This window comes from Camelus ferus, chromosome 14 (genome assembly GCF_009834535.1).
Source record: "Camelus ferus isolate YT-003-E chromosome 14, BCGSAC_Cfer_1.0, whole genome shotgun sequence".
In the NCBI taxonomy this organism is placed as follows: domain Eukaryota; kingdom Metazoa; phylum Chordata; class Mammalia; order Artiodactyla; family Camelidae; genus Camelus; species Camelus ferus.
The window spans coordinates 21,686,015-21,700,362 of NC_045709.1; the positions used below are offsets into that span (position 1 = coordinate 21,686,015).

General features: G+C 49.4%; 1 protein-coding gene across 2 annotated transcripts in view; it reads right to left on the reverse strand.

Moving 5' to 3' along the window:
* Positions 1–14,348, reverse strand: part of LOC102506353 (phospholipid-transporting ATPase IB) — a 416,600-nt gene that overhangs the window by 195,103 nt on the left and 207,149 nt on the right. The gene's annotated exons all lie outside the window — the stretch shown is intronic.

The following is a 14,348-nucleotide window of genomic DNA, read 5'->3' on the forward strand; positions in this document are numbered from 1 at the left end:
ACCCCAACAGCTTTGCCCTACCCCCTGGCCCTCGGTTTCTTGCTTGTAATTTGGGGGTGTCACCACTGCCACCAGCCTCACAAGAGAGCCACAAAGACTAAGGTGGGTAATACTCTGACAGGCAGGAGAAAAACCCATATCGTAGTGTCGACCTGATCTTGGATTCAGCGCCCAGCACCAGGCGTCCCCTCTGCACTGAGGATGCTCCCCAGGCTCTGCCCCAGTCCTGGTGGGGAACGTCCTCCCACGAGCTCCCGGCTTCAGGGCCTCTCAAGGGCTTCAGGATGCAGGTGGGATGAGAGTCAGCAGAACAGAAAATTTTGGCTGATGTGTCTCCATTTGCATTTATCAGCTCTTCTCTTAAAGTCCCGTGTCAGACTGTTTCCATATATAATTCATAACAGGGTTTCTTTCTGTACCAACCTGTTAAATTGTGTAATAATTCACACTAACAGTCATGTATACTGAATATGAACAGACGTAAACACAAACCAGATTTCCAGCTCCTGAAGGGTGAAGATGACAGCTCCCTTTTTAACTGTCCACATATCCAACACAGTGCTGGCGCGCAGCGGCTGCAGCCCCCTTACCACGTGAGTCCGGCTGCGGAAGTCACGGGAGCGGTTCTGGTGTAGGGATGAGGGAAAGGGCACGCGGGGAGGTTTGGAGCAGGGAGCAAACGAGGACTGAAGGGCGACCCTGTCATTGTCAGCACACCTCTCTCGGCAGCTCTGTCTCCAGGGTAGTTGGGAGCCACATGGGGAAAACCTGCTCTGAAGATGGAGCTGTAATAACATCAGCTCTCCTTGAACAATGAGAACCGTGCAATCAGCCCACTCGATCCTCATGCCCTGAAACAACATCAGCTGTTCACCAGGATAAATCACAAGCCCGACACACGCGCGTGTAGCTGTCACGCCCACCTCCCCACGCAAATGCAAACACGGGAGAGGGACGCTCTTCACTCCCGGACCCCAAATCACTCTTCCTCTTGCTCTCATCCCCCAGAGCAAAACAGAACAGCACGTAATCCAGCTGGGATGCAATAAATACAAGCGGAAGTCTATGTACCCAGTTTTACACTTTCTAAAGAAAATGGACAGAGACTGACATGAAACAAACACCAAACAAACCCAACTGTGTCAAATAACACCAACGAACAAGTCACAAACAGAACCACCCCTCCAGCAGATTCTCCTAAACTCGTTCTCAATTCACCTGAAGTCCCAATGAAATCTGCAGCCGTTCTCTTACATCACAGGTGATCTGTTGCTATAGTTAAAAAACAGGAGACTCTAAAAAGCACTTCATCTCTGAGATGATGATTAACTTTTAGAGAAAGAAGTTAAATTAAAATTTGAATTTGTTCTTTACCTTCGATCCTAACAAGAGCTAAGGCCTCCCTGCCTATGTGACATCAGACAATCCTCCAGGAAGCGCCTACTCCCGTGGGGCTTCATTTCAGCTACAGACCTCTAAGTCGAGTTCCTCTAAAATTGAAGGCATTGATTTTTGGGTCCAAGGAAAAAACTTTTCAACATTATTGCAAAGATGGTTTTGAGTGGTTTCCAAGAAATTAGCTGCAGCCTATTAAGTCATACTCACAAAAGCACCATCCCCTCCGGAAAACAATCACATAGCGTTTTTTCCATTCAGAATCTTTAAAAGGTAGAGTCTTCCTAGGAAGCAAACAGAAGGCCACTGCTTCCTAGAAGGACAACGGGCTGATGGGTCTAGGCAGCCAGCACACGCTGAGCCCAGTCTGTCCGACTTGCTCACAGATACCCCGAGCAGGGCCAGGGCCAGTCAAGGTCATGAGGCAGCGACACAGTTTGTCAGTTTTCTTTGTACATTTTGGGACTTTTTTCTATCAGCATGCTATGAAGTTCAGGTCATTAATAGAACAAAGGAAAATATACTTAACCCCCCAGCTGTGCAGATTGCAGCTAACTGGTCAACCAGTACAAATACACTGGGCCGTTAGGCTGGACCTGTAGAGACAGCCCCCTCCCCCAGCCCACTGCCCAGGTGCTGCAGTGATGAGGCGGGGCCGTCAATCTCCACGACGTCAGATGGTACCTGCAGTGTGCCCAGCGGCTCTTGAAGTCAGTCATGCAGACCCGGCGCGAAATGCAAGGGGAGCGACTGCTTTCCAAGTCCTCGAGTGAATGAAGAAGAGAGAAACACACATGAATGGTGGCTTCATGCACCGGAATGGTAACTAGGAAATAGCCATTTTCTGTTTCTTCCAGATGCACGTTAACTGAGGAAACAGACTTTTCCTGAACTCTGGGGGGTGGTTACATCTTTATGCAAGTCGGGTACCTCTTTTTGGTGCACACACGCTCACTAAACTCAGGGGCAAAGGAGACCCTTCACTCCAGGGCAGCACCAGGGGCCCCGATGGGACTGCCAGTCCTTGGACAACACGTCCAGAAGAGAGAAACTGGGAAAGGACATCAAAGACCTGCAGTGGCCCACCTTCCACCCTGAGGATGACTTTCTCTCTGTGGTTCCCCCAAGAAGGCAGCACCACGTTCACAGTTCCACAACATAACCCCAGGACTCACCTTCCTACCTGGCACATGGGCCACACTCACATTTATGAACCGACCTATCATGCTGGGATGAGAATCTCCAGACTGACAGCGACACTGATCGCTCCAGTCTGCGAGAGGCAGAGGACGGTACTCATTACAGGAGGGGAAGTGACCAGCCACATACCCCAGGGCGTCTGGCCAACAGTCACAGGATTCGGCTCTGAGCTGGTGGCTGAAGGAGCTGGCAATGTTGGGTTGAGCCAGGGGGTGCCGTGTGGGACCCCACCCCCGGAGAGTTATCACTGCCCATGGGCGCCCACGTGCATCACCCAGTCTGTCTGTGACTGTGACACCCCTTCTCAGCTTCCCCAACGTGTGTGGCTCACCCAGTGCCCAGCACAAGCCATGGTCGGTTGTGCCAGCACCGTCTCTGAGCAGCAGTGCCCAGTCCACAGCCCCGCTGACCCGGCCTATCCCTTCTTTCAGTAAATGAGCTTAAGGCCCAGCTTGGTGGAGAGTTCCATGGGAGGGTCTAAAGACTCCAGAGTGAGCCAGACCCTGTCCTGCCCTGCATCCTCCACTCACTACTAAGAGAGATGAGACCTGTTTAAATGTCACCCCAGCCAGGTGGACAGTGAAGACGGCCAGGACATCCCAGCTCAGCCGGGGGAGAGGGCAGTAAAGAGGAGGAAGAGGAGGAGGAGAGTTAGAGAAAAGTCTGAGCTCCTCCCGGAAGGGCGGAGGGAAATGGTGACCAAGCCCCCAGAGGGTGTTCTGGTTGGAGGAACGGTTTGAACAGAGTTCAGCAAAAAACAAAATAGACTAAAAATATGTAATGACGACAGGTGGGTAAAGCAGCAGCCCTGTACACCGCCGACGGGCTCGCGGGACCCGCAGAACTTCCGTGCGGGCAGCTCCACTCCAGGATCCTGTGCCAAGAATGTAAACGGACAGGAAGACGGGTCGCGGCCTCGGCACAGCCCTGACCAAGAGCCCCGCTCGCAGGCGCGGGGCCCGGGTTTCTCTTAAAACAAAAACTGATTAACACTCTTTCAGGCCTCACTCAGTTCCATTCTCTGCTCCTTTAATGACCACCTGGGCCCAGATCGTGGCCACTTGAGTTACATGCAATGTGGGATATGCCTAGTCTCGGAGAGACGCTGAACCTTCCAAATGCAAAGCATGCGAACAAGCCCTAGAAACACGGCGCGTTCCCCAGCGCCGAGCCCCGAGCCCCGTCACTGTGAGCAATCTGACGTGGAGCCTCGGGCTTGCTAAACAGCCACTGATGAGATCGAAGTCAAAATACACCAGAGGCACGGGAGGCTAACTTAGCCACCTTCACAAAACCACGGAGAAGAGGATCCGGAAGCGCACCAGATCAATCCGACTCGCGCAGGACTCGGAACCTCCCCAGGAGGGGGCGCGTGCTCCCAGGAGGCAGCCACCGCGCCGCAGCACCCCAGGGACCGTCAGCCCCGCAGCCCTGGGCTGCAGTCAGAAAGTCCACTTCAATTCTTTTTGTAGACTCTGGACCCACAAACAACACACTCCCAAGCTTTAAAAATGGCTGCGCGGCTACTATGTTACTTGACTGAACGATCACAATCCCAGAAGGGCTTCTGCTTTCTCCCAGAGACTCCCGTCCACCCCGCAGCAGCGCGCTCTGCTCGCGCGGCCCGCCTGCCCGCCCGCCGCCCCTCCCGACGCCTCAGTGCGCCCCACCACGAACAAGCCCGAGCTTAGCATCCAGGAAGCTTCCTGATGGGCTCTGGAGGCGACGGGTGAGTCCGGTACCCTGACCACGGCGATGGTTTCACGGGTGTTTGCGTATGTCCAAACCCACCAAATCGTGCATGTTAAACACATGCAGTTTTTGTGTATTAATTATATCTCAACAAAACTGTTAAAAATATGCAGCAGTCAAGGACTCTGGAAAGCACCACGATTTGTATCTATAGTTGCCTGTTTTCGTGTGTACGCCTAGTTTAATTTTCTCTTTTGTTTGAGTCTCTTCTGTATTTGGGCTGCAACTTAAACTAATATTTCAAACACATCATCTCCCTTTATTTCTCTGAACTCAGACCATGATACTAAATTACAATAAATCCCTTTTTTAAAAATAAGAAGTCTCCTGACCATCCCCCACATAACGCTGCCCCTCTCAGACACTGCCTCCCTCCCTGACAACTCGGGCATCCAAAACCGTGTGCTGGCCATGCCCCCACCCAACCATCCACATCCCTACGCCGCTTCTTCCGCCAACAAAATCTCCTCCCCCACCTCCCCAGGTCCCCGTTTCCCCTCCACTAACTTTTATCCATTTTAAAGACCAGTTTCAAGGTCCCTTCTTCCCTGGGAGAGGGCTGCCCAGATGCTCGTCCATCTCTGGTTCACCCACCAGCTGAGACCGGCGACCCTCCTCTATCTCCCTGCCCTCCCCTCGAAAATCCCTCAGTCAGAACACTCCCCCCATCACCCTGAAGTGACCATTTGTGTGTCTGTCTCCTAATTCCTAAAGGCAAAGATTATTTTCTTTTGTATGGTCAGTGCCTAGCACAACGCTTGGCACACAGCATGCCAGTGATGATAAAAGTGTCAACTTCTATCTAACAGAAGGAAAACAAGCCCTAAGGACCCATAATGCCATATTGATAAAATCACTCTTATATCTCATTATCTCAAATGGTGTTATAGCTTCACTGTCCTCTAATGACAAACACTGATTACTATATTGAATTTTGCTTTCACACTTCCTAAAAATCTTGGCATAGAACCAAACTGGGCTTCTGTATTTTGACCTCCATGCCTTCCTGTGGAGATGCCTGTGGTATGTACGTTGTGGGGTGCTGGAGGGGTAGCTCTCCACAAATACTAAAAACATTGGAAGAGAAAGAGGAGAAAGGACATTTTGGAAATGGTCTAACCCAAACTAGAAGAGCTGCTAACACAAACAGGCCCCTTCCCAGATGGCAGGGGTCACAAGTAATGGCCCACCTCAAAGCGACCACGGCCATGCTGTTTACTCTCCATTTGGGGCTTAAAAGCATTTTAGTTGATGAACGGGCTCTGAAGCAGAAACATCTAAGCCCCTGCTAGTGCCCAGCAGAGCAGGAACATCTTTTGATTAATTTACCAGCACTGAAAGCCCGAGAAAGAGATCAAACCACGTTCTGCACTAAACAATTAAACAAGCAAGCCGCAGCCTTCAGGAGAGGGTATGTCAGGGTGTAAGTCGGCTGGGGTCGAATGAAAAAGCAACAAATACCTTACAATGATTAATGCTTATAGGACTTTTTCCCCCTTAAATGTCATAACATTTCACTCCGTGGTCGAACCAAAGAGTTTATATAGAACATTTAGAACAGAAGAAGGTTCCAAATGCTCAAGAAAACCCAGATGTGGAGCAAGCTCAGAAACCAGGCTGGTTCCACAGAGCCTTCAAAACGGGTCGGCCGAAGGCCGGTCCGCCCGCTGAAAGGCCTTCAACGTGAAACAGTGTGTGGGGTCCCACCGCCCCCTCTCATGGAAAACAACGGCTCTGCAGCGAGTGAAGTTTTCCAACCATTCAGCCCGTTTACAATGCACGATGCTACCCACCCGCACTTCTGAAAACACAGAGCTAAAACAGATACGGGACACAGCGATTTCCCCTTAAAACTGGAATTTAAACCAAACTGACTCCTAAATCAGAATGAACTACAAATGTGCTAGTAATTAGCTCTCATAGATTTTCTGAATGATTAAGCTGAATCCATCTTTAAAGACCCAACGAATTCCTCTGTTGTAAGACAAATCTAATTGAAATACCTGAACAAAGCCAGCTAAAAAATGTCAGCTTACGGAAAAGTCAACATTTGCTCATTTTAGCAGGGAAGGTATATAGCTCAGTGGTAGAGCACGTGCTTGGCATGTGCCAGGTCCTGGATCCCATCCCCAGTGCCTCCACTAAAAACAGTAATAAACAAGGGGGAAGGTACAGCTCAAGTGGTAACATGCAAGCTTAGCATGCATGAGATCCTGGGTTCAATCCCCACTACCTCCTCTATGAATAAATAAATACTAAATAAACCTAGTTACCTCCCCTCCCTGCAAAAAAAAAAATTGCTCATTTCTTAGGTAATTCAGTATGACTTTAAAACATATTGCTGCATTTGGGGGCTACTCACTATTACTCTTTCTTAACCTATAAAATGGGGACAATGACGTGTGTTTTGTAGGATTTTAAGATGCAATGAACACAGTACACCTAAAGCATGCATCTTTCAACTCTATCACAGTACACATCCCACCACGCTCTCTGCTCTGGTCCCTGCTGCACATTTGCAGGGGGTTCCCTCCACTTGGGGTGCATCCCACATGCTAACTCCCTTCCATGCTGGAGTCTCACCTCCCGTTTCACGCAGACCCCGCTGTATCCTAAGGGCTCCTTGACAAGCAGCCTTAAGGGCAGCGACCGTTCTGCAAAGGTCCCCTGGTCCATGAGAAACACGACGATGCCCTTTACTAGTTCTGCCAAAAAATTAAACTCTTCTGTGGAAAGGCCACAGAAACATGGGAACGCAAAACTGAAAACTGGCTCTTCTACTGACCTTCCCACAATCTTGTCCCTCTCCTGAACATATGTGAGCCCGGAAACGTGGACCTAAAGGTAAGCAGGCAGGTAGGTGCTAGCAGGCTCGGAGCCCTGGGTGCGACCAGCCTGGAAAAGAATAGGGTTACGGATGAGATGGACACTACCTTCTGCTCATCCCTGCTCCTGACTTCCCATACGTGTACAGAGAACCAAAAACTGCTCTTGCAAATCTTTTCAAAGATGGTCACATCCTCCCTTGTTAACAAATAATTGAAAACTTCTTGGGTGAGATCAGGAAACACAAGGAAGAAGGGGTCTCGTTTTACAGAGGAAGTGGAGGAATGAACTTGGTCCCCAGCGGACTCTGGGATCCCTGCCATGGAATGCCTCCCATCTAAGATGCTCCAGTCACAGGGGGATTTTGAAAACACAGACAGAAAAGCTAGAGGTGACACTACAATGTTCAAAATAGAAACTTAAGAAACACGTATGAATTATTCCACAGTGATGTTCACTCTGATGCTGAAAACGGGCTTTCGCTCTGACCTGTGTGTGCAGCTCAGACTTGACGCGATCATCCCGACGCTCTGAGCTGGAACCACCAGGCTCTGGCTGCTGGGGGGGAAGTGCCCCGCTGTTTACTGTTACGCTGTAGAGGCGTAAATGGTGTCCGTCCAGGACAGAGAAGATGCCGGTCAGGTTGCCTTTCGGTACCTGATCCTCAGACCTCTACAAACGAGCAGGGAACATAGTAGCCTCAACCCGGGTTGACTTTTTTCTAACTATAATGTAATTTCACAAACTCTGGAGCACCTGGAATATACAAAGTAATCTCAAATATGCTCCTAAAAAAGAGGCCACTGCATGTAAAACAGAGGGACTGTTTAAAGTCCTTCCAAGTTCAAATTCAAAGTCTTGGGGCAGATTTGCTCCAAGGAACTTTACCTGCTAGTGTGGGAGTGCCCCTCTCCCACGTTAAATGACCAGGGAGGTACCCAGGCCGTGGCACCCATCCTGCCTCAAAGCCCACCTCCATGTGCGGGATCCTGCAGACAGCCTGAGCACTCCGAATAGTCTTCCCTGTGATCACTGGGGCTTCGTCTGTTTTCAGGTTCCTAGACTTGAACTGGCTTTATCGCTAGTTCACTAAGACTGTCCCTGAGAGTACCAATTTCAGCTAGAAAAAATGACAATATTCGAAGTGTCTTCTGAAGAGCGTTACTCCAAAAGTGGTGGGGGGGCTCTTTAGTACTGAATGGCACCGTTGCAAAGGCTCACTTGCAGAAGAATGAGAGTTCAGCCCCCAAAGGTACCCAGAGTGCGGTGAGAACATGAGAGAACACGACATGGGGGCAGGGGCTTAGCCTCAGGCGTAGCGTTCTGTCCGATCCAGGGAGACCTAGCCTTCCACTATTCCTCTTGTACTAAAATACCATTTTTTTGGCACCAAAAAAAATTTGCGTTCCTAGGAAAGTGAACTAGAGGATGGAACTCAGGTGTTTGGGGTTTGCTTGCTTAAAAACAATTTTCTTTTTGAAAAGAATAAGCAATTAAAAGCTCTACTAGCTTAGACATGGATACTCGGGCTTTCTTCACTCAGTGTTCATTTCACTCCGTGTACGTCACACCCTATCTCCACATCCACCATGTCCTGCCTGAATCTATGTCACTCTATACGCAAGCACTCCAGCACATCCCCAGCCACAGGAAAATGTCACACTCAGTCACAGGTGGATATACAGTCCAGAGCAGAGATGGACTTCGACCTTCCAAGTCCTCAGGAGGTGATCCTGAAAACGGTACCAAATCAAATGCAAGCATCTAGTGTGGGTTGCCGGGCACAAGACAGGCTACAAAGGTAAGTTACCTGTGTACCTGATCTGCCCTCCCATGGACATCGATCAGCTTGCAGCACAGTGCACGTGGCTTGTCATCAGCCTCAGGAAACACACCATCCACACTCCCAGCTCATCTCTAAGATTCCGAAGTCCAGTCAACAGGTGGGTCCCTGCTCTAGCTTCCCCCACACACTCCACCCAACCCCTTGACACAGCCATAAAGTCACTGAAGTTTTCTCAAAGGGTGTTACTTTTCCTTTCCCTTCCCAGCTTTACTAAGATATAATTAATACATAGCATTAAGGTGATAACATTTTGACTTGGTACATGGACTGTAAAACAATTACCACCCCGCTTAGCTAACCTGTATCATGTCACGTAATTACCATTTCATTTCTGAGGAGAGAAAGTTTAAGATCTACCAACAGCAACTTTCAAGTCTATAATTCAGTAGTATTAGCTGTAATCACTGTGCATTAGGTCCCCAGTGCTCAGTCATCTTACAACTGCAAGTGTGTGTTCTCTGGCCGACATCTCCCCTGCCCACGACTCCCCAGCCCCCGACAACCACCAGACTAGCCTCTGTTTCTGAGTTCAGCTTTTTCAGATTCCATATACAAGTGATATTGTATAGTATTGGTCTTTATCTGACTTACAGTTTCCCTTTTCTTATCTGCAGGACATGGGGCCATATCCTTGGAAAATATATCTAGGATCCTTTTCCTCTGAAAATGCAACTTGCATCTAATTAGCAAAGATTCGGAAAACTCCAGTGTTTCTCTCTGGATGGAGGCACGTTAATTTCACAGCACGCCCCATAACGAGCTTGTTATTAAGTTCTCTGAGGTGGGTCACTCTCACTGCATTGGCTTTGAGATTTATAACCAAGGTCACATAATAAGGACATCGCTGAGCTCGGGTCCGCAGTGTCATCTTGAGTCTCAATCTAATTATCAGGTGCTATTATCTCCTAATTATTAATAACATGGATATAACTGAAATGATCCCCCAATATCAAAATATGGAGCCATGTGTAGACAAGTTAAGTTCTCCCCTTTGTCCACGGTGGTCCTTTAGAAAGGGCTAAACCGTGAAATGTGCAAAAACACATACAGTTTCCATTTCTCTGTAGCATCTCTGCATATTCGGGGAGTAGACACAGAGAGTGACAGACACATACACGGGAGGAAAGAGCAAGGGGCAAGTATGGAAGAGAACAAAGGGAAATATTCTTCTACCTGTGGTTTTGGGTTAAACAAAATCGACTGCATTCATATTAGCGTACAGACTGAGAAACCAGACAGAATCAGGTGACAGTCTAAGGAAATTCATACTTAGGGTCAGTGGATTTCCATCTCTTTCCTCCTACAAGATCAAGGCACATATTGGAAGACCTTAGTTTATAAAAACTACTCAGCCGGATCCACAGTAGAAGGTAATTAATGGCTTTAAAAGTTTCTGCCACGCTAAAAGACAGTGTACACTTTTTCTCTCATAAGTCATAGACGTGGTCACAGGATTAACTTACATCCTACAACACTTCAAAATGCTTTCCTTATAACCCAGAATACTCTTTTTCCAAGGACATTCCATCAATGAATAAATCAACTGTTAACTGACGGTCTTCATGTTCCTCAAGGGCCTGCACCTCATTCATCAATATAGGTTTTCACGACTAATTAGCATTCTTGCTGAGGTTAAGACAAACTGGGCAGCAGGTGAAGTGGAAGAAATTGATCAACCTGCTGAAAGCTGGCGAACTAGTCACCACAGAGCGCTTTCAGGGGCGCTACTCGGCGCCCCAAGACACATTTGTCTAGTGTTTCTTTCCCAAGCCGACTGCCAGGAGCTGAAGCAGCACCACCATCCCCAGCGGAAAATGTGGCTGGTCAATTCCACGTGGGAAAGTGCAGCTCTGCTCCCAGGTCTGGTGACCACCCACACCAGGAGCGGGTCCCACATCTCCTCCAGGCCCTCAAGCTCCTTCTCTGTGCCTCCTTCCCCTGGCCTGACCGTCCCCCACTCTGCCAGAATCCTGCAAAAGTCTCCCCTTTGTGGTACCATCTCCCCGGTGTGAGTCCCCCAGGCTCCCATGGTGAGGGCCATGGGCACAGGCCAGGCGGTGCAGACAGCAGGAACACTCTGTCCCAGTCCGGAGGCTGGAAGGCTAGACCAAGAGTTTGGCAGGTTCCTTCTGAGGCTGTGAGGGAGCCTCTGTTCCCGGCCTCTCTCCTTGCTTCTGGTGGTTTCCTGGCCAGCTGTGGGCCCTCCTTGGCTTGCAAAAGCCTTACCCCAATCTCTGCCTTCACATGAGAGGGGGTTCTCCCTGTGTGTTTGTCTGTGTCCAAGTGACTCCTTCATGTAAAGTCATCCCGGATCGGGGCCCATCCTCCTGACCTCCTCTAATTTAACTAATGACATCAGAATGACTCTGGCGCCAAGTAAGGTGACTTTCGGAGGTACCGGGTGGGTTGGGACTTCAATGTAAGAATCCTGGGAGACAACCCAACCCCTCACGCTCCTGCATCTTCCACCTCCTGGGAAGTCCTCCACCCCCCAAGCTGGAGCCTGGCTCCCCCGTGTGCCCACCCCGGCCGCCCCATGTTCCATACCCTCCAGACTCAGAGGGGCAGCTGCGGCCTCCTCTGAAACCTCCCCAGGCTATTTCCTAACCTCTGCCTCCCTCGTCTGCTGTAAAACCTTTGGGTGTGACTTTCTGAGATACCATCCTCAGAGTCAGGGATCCGAAAGGTTCACCCTCGAGAAAAAAGCAGCGAGGGTCAAAACAGTCAAACATGTGAGGGAATCACAGCCTCCTCGAGACCCCCTGCTGCAAAAGTCACACAAGCGGCGGTGTGGGGAGGCAGGAAACACGCCGCGAGGGATGGAGCCCCGGGGGCTTCCAGTTCCTTGTCCCAGTTCCTTCTCAGGATGAAACACACGTGTCCCTGGGTGTCCTCTGCTTTAGTCCCGCAGCTGCTGTGGACTTGACACGTGTACGTCACCTCACACACCCCAGACACGCTGAGGAATCCGACTCCCGGAAATGCCTGGAAGGCGGGCTGCTGAGATGTCCAGCCATGAACGCCCACGCCGGACACTCCACCATGCAGCGGGACACACGGCAGACACCCGCCCTCGGGGAGCCGGCTTGGCCGGGACCAGAGCCTCCCTCCAGAGCCCTGTCTGAGCACATGCATCCTGGGGGCAGATTCGGCCTCGGAACACAATTCTCCCGCTTTCAGGGTCCAGTGCTCCCCCAACAAATGCTGTGACACTGAGCCCTTATTTTGAAAAGACTGCATTTGACCTGAAGGTCAGTAATGCAACTTCCCAGGTGTTTAAACTCCAGAGCTGAAATCTTGCTTGCATATCTATTTCAGCAATTTTAGGGACATGTCTATCCTGGAAACTCTGCCCATTAAGTGCTAATTACTATCAAGAAGAAAGTTCCAGTATTTTAAGGAACTAAGCAGCAGTCTGGTATCAACCTGCTGATTTTCAGCATCATCAGAATCCTTAGAACGTTGGTTTATACCCAGTTTTAATCTCCATGACTTTCTAGCATTAGTTGATTTTTAAGCTAATTTTCCTCAGACGAAGGTCTTGCCTGTAAAAACTAAAATATGAGAACTTGAGTGTTCTTTAAAATATTTATCTTCTTCTGCAGTTCTTAGAAGCTATACATGTTTTTAAATGCCCGATTAAAACAGCTTGATTTACTATAACCAGAGTTAAGAAAGGTGAATAGGCACAATCTCATGAAAAGACAAGAACGCTTATAAGACTGACTTCCGCTGTTCTGTCCAAGGTATCTGAGATTCCTGTCTTTTCCAGCCTTCGGGGATATGGTGCTGAAGGCCTACGCGACACAGTCACTGGGTGCCCCACGTCAGGCACCTGCACCAACGAGCCCAGCTGAGCCCATGTCTGTCTGTAAGCTAGATGCTCCCACAGCTGATACACTGCAGCCTCTGTAACTCAACAGAGGGACACTGATCTTCCCTGCCAGATCTGACTTCCCCCCTCCAGTCCCTCTAGTGGGTGTTCGCAGGGACCACCCACCATCCCAGGACCCAACGGTGGCACCACCTTGAGCTTCTGCTCCCCCTTCTTGGATTTTCATCCTGCTGACGTTCCCTCCGGAACTTCCCCGAGGGCCATCTGTTTGCAAGCCGACTCCCGCAGTCTCAGCTCAGTCCGCACCTCTGTTCCTGTCCTCCCCAGGGTTACGTCGGTTTCTACCACCAGCCGCCTTCCCGTCTCCTCATCCCCTCAGCAGTGAAGCGACAGGGCTTGAAACAAGCACTGCCAGTTGTCCTTCTGCAAAATAAACCGTCTCCCTGCTGAGGAGGAGCAACGCGGGTGGCCCCAAATGGCCAGTCCATTGCAGTACATCGCACGGTCCAGTGGATCCTTCCAAATAGTGCTGTTCTTTGGCATTTTAGTACACGTTTCTTCTCTTCTCTGGGATCCTGCATTTTACATTATTTTCCCCCGGTTGTAGTCATGTGCATTTTCCAAGCTGTATCTAGTTTTGTTATTTCCTGCCTATATTTTTAATCCTTAAGGTATAGTTATAATATTTCTGTTCTTCCAGACTTTTGAAACCTCCTCCAAGTTAGGGTCATCTGCCAACCTCATTAACATGAAGTTTACTCCTCCTCAAATAAAATGGGATCAATCCTACAAATCCCCATAACATCAAGCTACAGTGGTAACCCTGCCATTTATGGTGCATTTATCTACTGCCTTCTCACTGTTTCCCATCTGTGTGGCTCTTCTCCAAGCCAAGCTGAACTTACTTGGCAATGGAATGGGGTCAAAAGTACTGTTAAAAAAGAAGAAGAAGAAAAAATATCTCCTTCTGCTCCATATTCTTAGCTTACCTGGTTACAGAATAAGAAGTTAACGTCCACCAGTTTTGCTCTTTAAACCTTTCTGCTCCCGTTTCTCTTTCAACGCTGTTTGAAGGAGGCAGAAAAAGAATCCGTCCTGCCAACAAGAGCATCAGATCAACAAGCTCCATCTAAGTGGTGGGCTGAGAGCCACTGATGCCTGGGAACTTGTACTGGCGCTGTGAGGGCTGGCACCCCAGCACTCATGCTGTGATGGGAGGCGCTCAGGCAGGCCTCAGAGAGAAACGCCAGTCCATTCCCGTCCCCTCCTCAAATGCAGGCTGTGACTCTCCTGCCCCAGAAGTTTGAGAGAAAAGGCAGCACTTTCACTCACCGATTTCACACACGTGTCTATACTTTCACACCTCTCGTCTCCCTCCCACACTCACCAACGGGGGCACGGAAGCCAACCCATGATGAGTCCAATTACCAGCTCGGTCATTTACACTATTTTCAGGGCTTGCAAGTTTTATGTTTTTGTGTTTCTTTTTAAAAA